Raw genomic sequence first — 13187 nt, 5'->3', positions numbered from 1 at the left:
ATTCAACTAAACTCCTTTAAGAGGCAATTGCTTCTATAAAATAAAGAGCCGTCTACCCCTGCAACTTGTAGCGTAGATGCAACTTATTTATCTGCACATGAAATCTAACGGTCTTTTTCAAATTTGCCACCAGGGACCTGCACACATGCAGTAAATGCCCGTCTCAAGCCTGATAAATAGCAGTGGTGGATGGGAAGACATTAACTGTAAGCGTCATGGGCACTGTAAAAAGACAAACTGCTTTATTTATCAGGCTGGCAGAAACACATTATAAAGACAGACAGGGGGCTGCAGGAGTAAATAAAACACTGTGGCGACAAGACGGAGGAGAAAAAAAAATAAAGCGCGGAGTTAAAGGGAGACGATTTAGAGAGATGAATTAGGGGAGAGGAATGGAACGTGGAGAGCGGCGGCAGCGAGTGTCAGACGGAGAGTTGAAGGATCACCCAGGGCCTGGTAATCATGCCCTGTAGAGCTCTACGTCAAGCAGCTCCAGTGTGAATGAGTGATCACACCAACTTGCCCTTTGTTTGTTCCTCTCTAGCTCTCCTGTCTGTGTTGCACACACACACGCAAACACACCATGTGCAATATCCCACTACCTCATAAAATAAATTGGCCACCGACCGAAGACGGCAAGATTCCGATTACCTCTGGTGAGTCGTCGACTCCGGCAATTATTGTTACAAAATGTTCCAAGAAGCTGCTCAGATATGTCACATTAGAACATGGCCTCCTCTTTCAGGCCATCTGATTTTGAATGCATTTGCGAATCAACGGAAGAAAATATTTAGTTCGTATAGCAGCGTAATTTAGGCAAAAAAGAAAAAAAGTTCTTGGGTTTTCACAAGGACATCATTAACCCTCTTGTAATTAACCTTGTTCAAAAATTAACCACATGTTATTATCAAACCAAGCAAATAATTGAAGCAGCAGCTTAATTTATAATTTGACAATTTCATACCTCTTTTTTTCCCCTACCGTCTTTCATGTATTGCTTCATTAGATGAAGAGGAAATTGAGAGAAACATTTACCAGTGTTGATTTTTAATGAACATTTGGCTCTCTGAAAATATTTAATATGGTACTTTTGGCCCTTTTTTTCTGCAGAAATCTTCTTTCCTCCTTTTGTAAGGGGGGGGAGTGCATCAACTTGGGCTTCCTACTACAAAGGCAAAACCCAACAGGGAATAGTATGGAGATTTGGCCCTTGTTGAACACAACCAGTCTTATGTATAGACTGCATACACCACCTTGGTCTGTATGTCAAGACTCCTCTAAAGAAGAGGATTCAGGATGTGTGGTGAGAGGATTAGATGGAAGAATCCAAATCCTCTATGGAGAGATATTTTAAGACTGTCCGTTGGGGCAGTTTTGGTGCTGCCCACTTGGATATGTTTAAAGAAAAAGTGAGCTTCCCTGCGCGAAGTGGTATGACAAAGGTTTGATAAATGTGGTGATGAAAGTTCAGAAATTGCGAGGTATCGTAGTAAAAACATTAATGGTAAAAGAAAACCTGACACAGATAGCTTAAAGGACCAGAAAAATTAAAATTAAAAAAATTAAAAAGCAATATGTCATATGTAATATTAATTGGCTTAAATTGTAAATTACTGAAGCCTTGCGACAAGACTGGCGGCCTGTCCAGGTGACCCCGCCTCTTGCCTCTAACGTTAGCTGGAGATGGGCACCAGCAACCCTCCTGACCCCACTAAGGGATAAGGGTGTACAGAAAATGGATGGATGGATGGATGTAAATTACTGAAAATCAATTTGGCCATCAGTCAGGTTTGAAAGTTGTAGGAAAAACTCACTGTTGAATACATTAAAATAAATACTACTGTTATAGGACATTTGTGTGCATTTTTTTTTTGTTTTTTTTTTTGCATAAAAGTGATTCATTCTAAACAAATAGGAACTTGATGTGGAATTGTTTTTAATATATATATATATAAATAGTGCTAGGCTAAGCCTAGCATTTTTTCTGTTGTGATGTGACTCATTGATGTCTAGATGACATATAGCTACGCTTCAGGTTAAAGGTGTACAGAAACTACTTGCACAAAGTACTTCTCCTGTTTCTTAAACTTTATAAGTTTTTTTTTTCTTTTTTTTGAATGCCATACAATTTGATGTGCTCTCTGCGCCAGCAGCTCTGTGGGTGGCGCACTGCAGCTCACGACTCGGAAAGGGAACTGAAGCAGTCGATTGAGTGTTGCTTTCACTTCAAAAACCATCCTAGACAATGAAAATATTTGGATTATGATGGAAGATTTGTTAGATCTATCTATTTAAGAATTAGCTTAATTCGCAGTTAGCGCACACAAATAATTGGACTTAAGCTCCACTCTGCTCTGTTTCACAGTCCTGTAGGCCAAACACACAAAAAGTGGTCATTTAAAAATTAAAGAGGAAACTGCAGCTGAGAAGTCTAAAAGGTTTGAGTGAAATCAAATATTGATTATTTAAATATGCATCTATTAGGGCTCTGATCCAATCCTACATTTAGGATCAATAGTGTAAAGGCAACATGGAATGATAAAAATGTGTGTACAAATTTGAATCGAATGACATTTGTAGGATTCCTGTTTTATCTTTTTTACAAACATAGTTTATCGCATTCTGTGGGTGACAAAGACAGTGTCCTGTCTCCAAAGCAGCGGCGTTAGTTTTTGCAAATGAACAGAATAATGTCCAGGGAGAACAAAATTGCTTAAATAGTCACGGTCCCCCAAAGCTGGGAGTTCAGAAAGGTGCGCATATCTTTCAAACTATTTCCAGCTCAGCATTTCATTACCTGAACTATGAAATGATGTATAAAGTGTGGGCTTGACCTGTAGTTGATCCCCATTCAGATGTGACATGCCATGGAGCCCCGCTCTCCCCCCAATCCTTCAGAGAGGAGTGGCTGTCTGCCAAAACTGCCTCATCATTGACCTCAACCGTCTGCCACCGCGAATCTTCAGGACAGATGTTTAACTGCCATACAAAACTCCATGGCTCACTGCCTATTCAATCACTCATGTGACAGTTAACAGCCCACAGTGGCTAATGATTTTCTGTCATGTTCGGGCCGTGCTGCGGAACAGGAGTATTAAATATCGGCCGACGATGGACACATCAACTACTACAATGGCCCCTTGTTCATCACCTCAACTTCGGCGTGCCCCGTTTTTATCTCTCCATGAAAGTGGAGTGTATCGCCCAAGCATGTGCTGCTCAAGTTAAGGAACTTCATCATGCTGCTGTCGGCTCCCCAGTACTGTAAGCCTCGTGGAAATACGCAAAGTTTTCAAGAATACCGATTCAAAAAGAAATGTCAGGCCGGTTTGTCTTTATGATTCCTCTGGCTTAGGCAAAGAGAGATTGAAAATGTTGTCAATTGCAGCTTGCCAGAATAATAAAGCAAAAGTCTTGTCACTATTATTCTGATGTTTTTTTTCTGCTATGGGGAATATTCCCCTTTGATTTCTTTTCTTGATTTTTGGCAGAAAAATATCCACAACTTCTTCTTTTTGTGCTTATCTTGCAGTTCTACCCCTTTTCCAGGAATGTCAGTTGTCTGTGTGTACACACGCATTTTTGAAGTTTCAGGCCACCGGCTCTCTCACTTCCCAGGGCCAGCCTCAGTTCAGTCGTGTTTTGTGTCAGAACACGCATCTTATATTCATTCCAGACTCCTTCCTGGACTCACTTCCTCAACACATCAACATTGTTTGCCGGACGAGCATCTGTGGCCGGAGTTGTGCGAAAACTTTGGAGTATTTATTATTCAAAGGCCTTGCTCCCTGTGCTGTGTTAGTAAAAAAGGAAAAGGGATTCAGCACTGACACACAGTGTCACTAACAGGGAGAGCTTCAAAATCCCACAGTCGACTTCCCCTCTATTATTTGTTCCAGTCCAGGAAGGCTGAGGCGAGATCACATGGGAGCAGAGCTCGGCGTGCGAGTGTGTCTATATGCTTGACATCTGTGCAATAGTTCGTGTGTGAGGGTTTGTCATGCTCATGTATGTATATTTATGTCAGCAGGCCTAGCAGGAGCTGGCATGCTCTCATTTTTATTTTAAAGTCAACCGCTTGCATGTTTATTTCTGTGTAGCTCACCTGTTCAGCACTGTGAAAAGGTGAAGGCTGACTGATTGGTTGGCCCTCGCCTCCTTTCACATTCTGTCAAACATTAATTGTCAGACCGAAAGCTGGAATGTTATTGCGATTTAATGTGATACGGCAATGTAAATATCATTAGGATGTGGAAAGAAAGTTGCATGTTGCTTTTTGATCTCTTGGCAACTAAAAACTTTGAATATTGCGGTGTACTTTAGCATTCTTCTTGGCAAACTTGCTCAAACTCAGTCAGATTGGATGGAAAGTTTCTCTACGCAGACATTTTCTAGCCTTTCCTCGGATTTTTAATATGATTTAAGCCTTTACTTGGACTGGGCCATTCCAGGACATCAGTATTCTTCCATCTCAACCATTTAGCTGTGGCCTTTCCTCTTTACTTAGGACTATTGTACTGCTAGAAGATGAACTTGGTCTCAAAAACTTAAAACCCTACAGCTTACTTACAGTTTACTCTGTGTTTTCTAGAATAACTATTTGGGGAAAAGGTAGTTTTACAAGTAATTTTACTACAAATACTTGTGTAGTATGGTTGTTAAGTATCACTACTCTTGTAGTGAGAGTAAGAGTAGTAACCAGATTTGTGTCTGGTTACAAGAAACACACAAATCCACTGCTTGATAAAATAAGAATTTTTGTTTGAACACTGTTGATCTGATTAGTTTCTGTCTGCTAAGACCTTTGAATTTCAATAAGTTGCAGTAAACACTCTATTTTTGCCATAAGAGATTTTTTTTAACCTTCTGTATAGTTTAATGCATTTTATATTTAAAAGAAAATTATTAAAAGTGCTTTTGTCATAGTGTTTTTCAGTTTGAGTTTCTTAGTTTGTTCTTGCATTTTGTTTGTGCATTTCTAGTCAGTTCTTAGCTTTGATTGGACTTGTTTTGTTTATTTTGTCCTTTTTAAGTTATTTCATGTTTAGTTTACATCCTGTTTTATTATATCAATGTTCACCAATAATCCCTCATACAATTCATCTGCAATGCCTCCTCATTCTCATGTTTAAAATGATCTGCCACTCTTTTTTTTGTGTGTTTTTTACTGTTTGATTCTCAGTTTTTAATGCACCGATTCACATCTTCGTTCCATTCTGTCCCTTTTCATTGTTCCTGAGTTTAGTGTCCTCTTGTTTTGTTTTTTTTTGTTTTTTTTGCAGCCTGTGGGGTGCAGAGCTGTAAGTATGAGCAGCATATTGATGAGGAAATGCAGACTGATGCAACACATGCTTCAACACCGACAAACGTACGCACCAAACACTGGACAAAAGTCGCAGTTCACTCAGGAGTGAAATTTAGAAGTCGTGGTGCTGCGTACCGGCTTGTGGTAAGCTTTAAACAGGACTTTCTTTTTAGTTTTCCTTCACCAAAGTTTTTTTTCCTTTTTTCTTTTTTTTTTTTCTCGTCACCCTTTTACCAAAGGCTAGATTTATGGAGTGCACGAAAAGTTTTTATCCATTTAACAGTTTCTCACCTCTCTGCAGCTCCTCTCTGTAAGTCCCTTAGGTAGGTAGACTCACAGGCAGTGTGTTGCACTGTTTTATTTAAGGGTGTCACTGAAAATGAAGCTGAACACAAATGCGTCTGGGAAAACAAAAATACTACAAAGCTTGTAGAATTTTTAATCCACTTCAAAATTATGGGCTTCCTTGCACAAAAAACTCATAACGAAAAACGTTGAGGTTTGTGGTTGTAATGTGGCAAAAAATCTTTTATGGCCTCAAGTTTTTTTTAGGGGGGGGAAACGCCGCTTTTATTGAGGCAGGCCAGTTTAGATCAAGGAAAAACAAAGCTCTGCCGATTGATCTTCTTGTTGCGCGTTTGGTTATCTTTATTTACCCGAAACATCGCATTTAATCGATATAATTAATAACACTCCTATGCTAGCTCTGCCCCCCAAAGCCATAAACGCTCACACACTGATGAATCCCACACTCCTTCCCATCGCAAACAGTCATAATGAACAGCACCACATGTCTACATCCTTCAGCCTTCTCCTTTCTCCCACCGGGCAGCCCAACTTCGCAGACTTTACATGCAATATTCATGCCTTGTCGGAGAACAAGGATTCATGGTCTGGTCAGCTGAACAAAAAAAAAAAAAAAAAAAGCCCTGGCAATCACCGATTGTCTCTTGTCCTTATGAAAGAGAATAATTCTTTAACATACGCCAAGACTGTTCAAAAACAGCCTTTTTTGATGAGTGACACTTCCCGTCCTCCGGATACTTTTTATGTTTCAAACTCATTAATAAAGCAGCACCCCAGGAGAGCGTGACACGGGGAAACGGTGCGTACGAGCGAGAGCGAGCGCACAAGCGTGTCTGCGTGCGTGTGTGCGTGTGTGTGTGTGTGTGTGTGTGTGTGTGTGTGTGTGTGTATGTGTGTGTGTGCGTGCGTGTGTGTGTATGTGCGTGTGTAAACTTTTCGGTGTTTGAATTGTCAGGTGTGATTTTGAGACTCTGATCTTCACACAACAACGTTCAATCAGGCTAGTTGTAGTGCTATTTAGCATTTTCCTCTCTGACAATCTAGCTGTTTTGAGGTGGATTTTTTTTTGTTCCCCCCCAGAATATTAAAGGCGTCAAAGGGAAGAAGTGGAATTCCCTGCAGTGAGGTGAGACGGCCTCAAAAGAAAGACGGGGAGTGGAAATTAGAAATTGCTATGCTTTATTGAAAAATTGTCCCATTATATTTTTATCCCACAAGAAGAAAAAAAAAATGTCACACGCAGCTTTCCGTATCTTTTACCCACTTTTGTTCTCAAATCTTTTCTGGTCAAGTAGTTAAACTGCGGTTTGCACTGTAGTTCTCACCCTATCACATACGGAAAAGATCAGTGCAAATATGCTTATCGGCCCTGTTCTTTCAACATCTGCTTCCCCGCTTTGTTATAAATATTATGAATCAAATACATGCGATTGTGTTAGCGCATTTAAATGGTAATCTTTCCCTTCCTTTTTGTGTGCACCGCGCCGGAGCGTCGGCAGTGTTTAGTCTTCTCGGGCGTCTGTATTAAAGCTTAATGCACTTCTATTCTAATAAGACATGGGGATTTTGATGAATGCAATGAGCGCATGTTTTGAAATGGCACAATATGCATGGCAGCATCTTATCTTTGTAATGCAAAGAGTGCGTGTTATGAAGCCTTGAGGTAGGAGGATGTTTTCTAAGTGAGTCTCTCTCTCTTTTGGTCTCTCTCTCTCTCTCTTTTCACTCCCAGGAAAAGCGTGCAGCACATAACCACAAACAGATGCACGCCGCCGTAAACATACACCGAGGCGATTTAGAACTGTAGGCTTTTAGTCAGCATATTAAATGTGTCAACTCATAAAGTAAAAATGCTGTAAATGTTTTCAATATTCATGTTTGCGTATTTGTCAACCGGCATTTCATAACGAATTCATGAAAAAAGCCTCTCTAACTGCACGCCTGGAGTACGGGGGGTGCAGGGGGTGCTTTGTGCAACTGCATACATTTTTGAAGAGACACATCCATTTGGCGCTCACCATGAGAGATTTGCATCACAGGCCTTTGAAACTTAAAGATAAATATTTTGTATCATGCATTTTTTAAGCGCAACACCAATAAAACATAACTCCTAAGATCAGACTTATGCTGAAAGTGATTACTTGTTTAGTCTCAGAGCATCACTCATGGACTTTCATGTCACTTTGTTTAGTGAATTATTAACATAATTCCATTATTGATTGCTATAGTTGTTAGTTAAATGTTCTTTGGCAACAGCTTGTAGTGAATAAATAACTGGCAGCTCCTGCATGGACTAAATCTGAGGTGTCAGAGGTGCCTGAGAGCCAAACAGCTGCCACGCTCTTTCCCATTTCCTTATCGTTTTGCAAGTCAAGAGTAAACCAAAAGATACAAATAAGTACAATAAAGTAGGATAATTTAAAAAAAAAATCTAAATATGAACGTATAGTTATGCATTACAAAATAACAGGTTGTTGGCAATAAATGGAAAATCTGTATAAATAACTGCAGGGATGTAAACACATTAGGGTTTTATTGTCTTTCTGGGAGCACTGATGTTTTTAAAGTCTAACAGCTGCTGGGAGGAAGGATCTGTGTTAGCACTCTTTTGTGCATCTATGATGAAGCATCCTGTCACTGCAGGAGCTCTCTTCAGTTCTTCAATTAGCTATACGGTAGTGTCTTACAAAGGCAGTTTTCTCTGAATAAGAAAAAATAAAACAATCTTTAAAGAAACTATACTTTTAAGGCACTTTATTTCAGAGTTTAAGTCTGTGTTTTAGATTAGATTTTGAGGTGTGCATGATTTAAAATTATTTGACAAAAACAAAATTGGAAGCCAGCTTTGGCATCGAGATGTTTTACAATTTGTGGAACATGAAGGTAATTGAAACCAAGCACATCATTTTCATACTAACATATTGAATTGAAATTTATGCAGCATTTCATAAATTTGAGTCTGAATAAGTGTGAGTTTTTAATATTGAACTAAAGTGTGGAGGAACTTTTTAGTAACTCAGGAAATGGTCTTTCTTCCCAAAGAAAAAAAAAAAGGCTTTAAACCCTCACACGTAAGAGTTTTGACATTTCAGCTGCGAAAAAGAAATCTGAAAAACAGTTGAGAAAAAGCCACGAAAAGACATCTGTTCACCCAATCAGAGCCACATGTTGCAGCTGCGAGATCAGATGCAGTTCAGAGGATCTCGGGCATCTAAGACGTGCATGTCCCCGTTTAATTATTTCATACGCTGAGTTCAGTTTCTACTGTCACAATCGCAAATTGGTCATCTGTCTTCCAACGGTGGTAGCCATTTTTCATCGTTTCAGACTCTTAAGTGATGATAAACAGATTAGGGGCCGCTAATTAAATAATGAGAATGCTCATAAACATAGCCGTAAATTAAAATATTAGCTGCAGAAATGGACAACGAAGCAAAGATAAATCAAAGCCCAAATTTGACTTCATATTTTTGGCAACAACCACCTGTAGTCTCATTCTCAACATTCCACAGGATTTATAAGGTCTTATGACAAACACATACCCCCATAACTTGGAGGCTATGCTGCTATTCCAATAAAAACACAGTGCATGTGATCCCAAATAAGTTCACATCCACGTCGATGGGGTTCAGTAGAAAGGAGCGAATCCAGATGTTGCTTTTTACAGGATCTTTGCTTCGGCTGTCAGTTTTCAACTGGATTTATAGCCAGAGTATGTCAGAGATGCTGTAAACCTGAAGGGTATGCACATTATCAATTAATAGAATATTTAAGACTCTGAAAGAAAAATAAGTCCGCAAGGAATAATAGGTCTGCACTCCTCACAGCATGGAAGTGCAATTAATTGCACTTTCAGAGGAAGCGGGAGAGGTCACTTCATGGTGCAGAGCCTGCCCTTCACCAGGTTTTACTAAATTCAGATACGTAGTTTACATCGCTGCTTCTCAGATGTAGGTTTGGACTGTTGATTCAGTCCTTGTTTCATCTCATCACATGTCCGTTTGGAGTGGAGATGCATCAAATAATCTGTTGGTAGTCATGAGCTGTCTGTTTTCGGGTTACCTCAATAGCTGGCAACTCAGAAATTCCTTTAAAGCATAAACCCTCAGCACTACAAAGTGTGTAACCTTCAGGGTGGAAGCTGTTACTGCAAGAAGACTAATATCAGCAGTTATAGGTGTCACAAATGTGCTTAAGAATTAAGTACTTAAACAACTTTTATGGCTGTTGACTGTCGCTACCTAAATGAGCTCTAACAAACAGCACATCTGGAAAAATGATTTCCTCTAGTGCTTTAAAAATCCAAATAACTTTGATTTGACGCTGATTCCATTTCATGTACTTGTTTTCATTATTCAATTTTTACATTTTCACAGTAGTGAGTCACGCTATTTTTGTGTTACTGAGTAATTTTGTCAGATAATTTTTTTTTTTTACTATCTTGTCTTTCTTGAGCAAGATTTTTTTTTTAAATCTTACCCATAATGTTACTGGTTAAATAAAACTGAAATGAAATAAATAAGATAGCTAGAGTTCAGTGGGTGATGGGCATTTTGCTCATTCTCCTTTTTATACCTTTAACAGTTTTTGTCTTTTTGTACCAACCTGACCAGAGATGAATTTATTTCAATTAATTTGAAGTTGATATCAGAAAGAATATAAACCTAGCAGTTACTCAGCTTTGCCTTTTTTAAGCTTTAACACCCTATTAAAATATAAATTGCCACAATTGTAGGTTTTGGCAGTGGTTTGGAAATTGAAATTAAGTCATGAAACTCTGTTTCCATTTGTTCACAAATCGTAAATTCTTGTTATAAAGCAGCTGGTTTCCCACACGCACAGTGTGACGTCGCCTCTACTCACAGCAGTAAGGGTAAGAAAAACATTTTGAACTCAATTAGAATTCTTAGAGAAATTGGGATCTGCTACAAATCTGTATCAGCATGTTGGAGTTTTAATGGAGACATATGTTAAAATAGAGCATATATTTGAAGAACTTACAGTTGTACATGCCCGAGTGAGTACGGCATGTACTAGGTAAGTTTATTATTTTTTTAATAATAAGTAAACTTACCAATAGGAAGCAATGCAGTTCTTTTTTTATATAAGTAATCATATTTTGTGTGGAGCTGTTCCTAGCCTCATAAGGTTTTATCCCTTGCACACTGTTGCCTTGTTTGAAACCACATCATATAATTACTGCGGTAGTCGTTGACATCCTCCGTTGCTGTTTAATTAGCCAGCTAATGTTGTTTTTCTCTGCTGCAAACCCTTCATTTGTCTTACTTAAGGAGCTTCTCTCTCTATTACCAAAGGAATATTGAATTCATTTATTCAAAGTGGCAGAATATGCAACAGTTGAACCCAAACAGTAGTCTATTAAACCTCTAATATGAGCTAATGTCTTCACTCGCAACGCGTACTGGCTTGGAACCACAGTTTCTTTGCTTGGAGCGGGAGCTGCATTTGCAAAGTGTGTCTAAACCAGGTCCGTCAAATAGAACCTACGAAGTCCCACAAATCTCCTGTGGCATCTCTTATGTGACTTCAGTGATGGTGGACCATTCGTGAAGTTGCAGACAATTATTGATCTTCGCGATATTCTCCAGCACTTAACCTTTACACTAGCCAAACGGGGTATGAAGTCCCTTATTGAATGTGTACTTTAATGTTCTTCTCTGGTGACGGCCCTGATCAATACCCTCCCTACTCACTCTCATTAAGCTAGCGCCTGGGAGACCTCTTTAGACCTGGAAATCTATCTGCATATGTTTTTGAGGACTAAATTAGCAAGGAGATGACAGTGGACACAAATGTTATATTTCACTAGATGTATCAGTCCTTAACATAATTTTTTTTTTTGTTGATTTAAAAATGTTGGTATCATTGTTGCAAAATTATTCGTTTTGTAAATTTGTAGGAAACCCAACATTCACATTGAGAACCCTTACCGATTGTTTGCATGCTTGACAGGGATGTTTATGTACAGCCATATTTTCAATCACATTTGTGTACTAACCTTGTTCAATACTGAAAAACTGTCATGGTGAGCTTTGGAGAGTATCAGTTTAGACATGCAGCTGTTTTCTTGTCGTCTTGTGAAGATCTACACACATTTGCTTCAGTTAAATGTCACGACTTTCTCATTTAAGAGTGACTAACGGAACTGGGCATCTGTGCCATGCAATATTTATACTTTGTGGAAATAAAGTCATGGATTTCCTCAACACCTAAATAAAAAAAAAAAAAGTAAAATATCAAGCTCATCAGTGACCAGCTGCAGCTGACACCAGCCTGACCAAATAAAATAATAATAAGAGGACCTTGAAGCTTAATTTAATGTATGTGGTTCACAATTTGACTGCTTGAAAGCATTGTAGTGTTTCAAAAACGATTCCAAATACGGTTGGATATATGGGTCAACTGACATGTCAACTTCATTTAAAGTGGCAGGGTTTCAGGTGAACACCTGAGTTCTCTAGTCCAAAGAAAGCCCCACCTGTCCCTCTTCACCTTCCCACTTGGGAATCGTTAGTTAAAAGGTTAATAAAACAGCAATGGCATTAACTGAGTGGGTTGTTTTAAAATAGTAGAACATGGCATGTCAAAAATATGAACACCTTCTTGAAAGTATTAGAGAATGAGCGATTTTATTTATTTTTATTGTATTTAGCTTTCCACCTTCTTGGCAAACATGGAGTGCGCTTACTGAAGATGGAGGCCTTTTCTCCCTGTGTCGGAGTCTGGGACTGGTGCATGGAGATCGGATGCAGTTGACTTAGCAGAAAGGGAGTTTATGTGAATTCATTACAAGTCTTGCTTTCCTGGAAAATCTCTTTTGCGTATTTTCATACTTTAAAACAAAAAAATTAAAATTAAATTAAAAAACACCACTGACATAGCCTTCTGTTTAATCTTAATCTTGTCATAAATCAGTTATTGAAAATGAAATTTCCTCGGGTAGCCTAGGTGTTGAGTAGCAGAGCTGCTGTTTGACTTACATCCGTTCTCACTTACCAATGTCAGTGCCAAAAGAATATTCCGCCCTAGATTATAAGATAAAGAAGTCACAAAAGGCATATACTTTTACACTTCAAATCTCCGTTTCCCCTTATGTAGGCAAGATGTTTCCAGATAAGCACCATTAATCATTCTACCGCATCTGTTCCCTCTCGCACACTTTCACCTGTAGAGCTTCTACACTCCGAGAAAAAAATAAAAAATGCTGCTTCTCCTCGCAATTGCCTGACACATTATCTCATTAAAATGTACAAAGAAAACTCCTTCTCTTTATCTCTGATAATCTAATTAGCATCAGCCAGATGGTTTAATAAGGGATATCGGCGCCGTTTAGCCTCCCAAACGGCCCGCTGGAGGAGAACAGCAGAGGAGGCTCCTCTCCACTCTCCTCTTCACTCTGAATAGCTCTCCAGGGTTCACATTATTGCTTCCTCTGCCTGAGGCGAACCACTCCAACTCAGGAGTTTAGGGAGGATGAATGCATCCAGGAGAGAGGCGTGCTCAAAGTGAATCAAATAGGCTGAGATGTTGGATACTGCTGGGAATGTTTTAAACC

General features: G+C 39.1%; 1 long non-coding RNA gene across 2 annotated transcripts in view; it reads left to right on the top strand.

The window, feature by feature from the left end:
• The window catches only part of LOC103459465 (uncharacterized), a 142205-nt gene that overhangs the window by 21255 nt on the left and 107763 nt on the right, over positions 1 to 13187 (top strand). Inside the window, exon 3 of one of the 2 annotated variants that reach the window (XR_014086059.1) lies at positions 5283 to 5449. The exons of the other annotated variant lie outside the window; for it this stretch is intronic. This is a non-coding gene — a long non-coding RNA (uncharacterized LOC103459465). The remainder of the gene's footprint in view (positions 1 to 5282; positions 5450 to 13187) is intronic. 2 annotated transcript variants of the gene reach the window in all.

The sequence above is a fragment of the Poecilia reticulata genome, chromosome 23 (assembly GCF_904066995.2).
Source record: "Poecilia reticulata chromosome 23, P_reticulata-male-v2, whole genome shotgun sequence".
NCBI classification, from domain to species: domain Eukaryota; kingdom Metazoa; phylum Chordata; class Actinopteri; order Cyprinodontiformes; family Poeciliidae; genus Poecilia; species Poecilia reticulata.
Note: the sequence above shows the minus strand (reverse complement) of the source record. Positions and strands in the feature narration are given on the sequence as shown.